This window comes from Habropoda laboriosa, unplaced genomic scaffold (genome assembly GCF_001263275.1).
Source record: "Habropoda laboriosa isolate 0110345459 unplaced genomic scaffold, ASM126327v1 scaffold18, whole genome shotgun sequence".
NCBI classification, from domain to species: domain Eukaryota; kingdom Metazoa; phylum Arthropoda; class Insecta; order Hymenoptera; family Apidae; genus Habropoda; species Habropoda laboriosa.
The window spans coordinates 1,947,157-1,949,205 of NW_017100152.1; positions in this window are offsets into that span (position 1 = coordinate 1,947,157).

A 2,049-nucleotide genomic window follows, 5' to 3' on the forward strand; every position below is an offset into this window, starting at 1 on the left:
ATTTACAAAATGAGACTGGAAGACTAATAATTAAATCTACAGCGTGATTCAGAATAATAGACAATGTCGGTATACAACACTGTGTTACCATTGTTAGTGCTGTGTGGAGTGAATGTACTGTGGAAATAATTGGCAAATTCGTCAGCCTGCTCTTGATTGCTTCTTGCCCACGTTTCGTCAACTTTTCGAATTGCTGGAGCTGCTCTTACTGAGTTTCTTATTTTGTTTGTGGCCTTCCACAGGGAATAGTAAGTGTTTTCGTGTACAGAGAGCGATTCCAGAAATTTTGTGAATTCGTCGTTGATGTAGTTCTTTATGCTGTGGTGGTGTGAATAATTATAGGGTGTTCTGAAAAGTATTCATTGTCGAACAATATAGGCTGTGTGTTTAGGGTCATTTCTGAGATATAATTTATTCACGCTTTTATGTAAATTTTGCTTTAAAATGTTTAAATAAACATATTTATTCATTATATTTCCTATAAAAACAAGTTTTCCTAACATCACTTCCTTAAAAGATATTTCACTGTATCGAGATAAAACAGACACCCTGTATACATTTTTCCAATTTTTAATCTTTTTATTCTGTTACTCTTACTAATGAACGGTTTCTTTCTTGCTATTCTTGAATTATACCCAGTATCTCTAAGGGTTTTATGAATGGTTATTAGATCAACTTTTATACTATTTTCATTTTCCAATTGTACTGCTACTTCTGAAGAAGTAGTTAGTCGGACTTTTGTTTATTATATTAATTATTTTCCTTTTCTTTCTGGCGGTCAACTTTTGTGGCCAACCACTTCTGCGAGAATTTGTTACATTTTCCATATTAGAAAATCGTTTAACGATATTCCTTACCGTAATACGGCTTCTATTTGCTATTTTTGCAATAACTGAATAAGATTTTCCTTCTTCTGATAAATTTAATATTATTTTCCTTTCGGAAATTGTTGTTCGATTTTCGACCCCCTTTTGTGCCTTTTGTCTTTATCTTAATGAATAATGAACAATAACGGCGACATTTGTGACAAATGAATATCAGATTGAATCGAATATTCGCTAATTGAAAAACGTTGTGTAACAACTAACAACGAGAAACGTGACGAATTTTTCGTCCGACTGAGAGAAAGCGAGAGGGACAGTTGTCTGTCCTTGTCATCATCGAATGTTAGAAAGAGACTTGAACATTCGAGAAGCATCTGGTTCGCGACCCGCGAAGGTCACGCGTTTCCGCGCGAATGCTCACATAGTAACGCGACTTGTTGATTAGCCGCGCTTCATTAGCAACGGTCGAATATACATACATAAGTACTGCCCGACAAATTTAAAGTGAAACCTCTGATGTCACACAGGGCCTAAAAGTGGGAGATAGAATAAGGATAGAATAAGGCTATCGCACTTACTCTTCTATGAACAACAGATGACGATCGGGTCTCGTTCGAGCAGTCGGTAAACAGATGAGCAGTCGATAATTCACCGGAATGATATTTTCAAGCGCTCGAAAAAAAATTAAGTTTACGTCGCGCAGACACCATAAACAGGCGAACAGATGCCTGCGCGACGCCAAATGACGTACATCATGGTAAACTTTACTTTTTTATCCCATTTGTCTATTATTTCGATAAGCTTATTTTACAGGTTAAAATTCAAGCAATCCAATGGTATTTTTTCAAAATTATTCTATGAGTGGGAACAGTGTCAAATTCTCAATTGAAACTTTAGCAGCGATTATTGCTATGTTTATTGCTATGAAATGAGCCCAAGGTCGAAATATTATCTTTAAACGAAGCCGAAATATTACGGTTAAAGTGACGACATGTCGTCTGATTTTGTCAAATTTTTCAAAATTTTAACATTAAAAAGTGGCTGTTTGATGGCTTTTATTGGCTGTAAAAAGTGGCTGTCGGTCTGTGGTGGTACGCTATTTTTCATTGCAGCCAGAAATTTTTTAATGTGCCGAAATCTATTTTTATTATTCAGGAATAGCAAAAAAATATTTCCTTTTTAGTTTTCTAACTGTTAAAAAATATTAATACATTTCCTGAGGCTT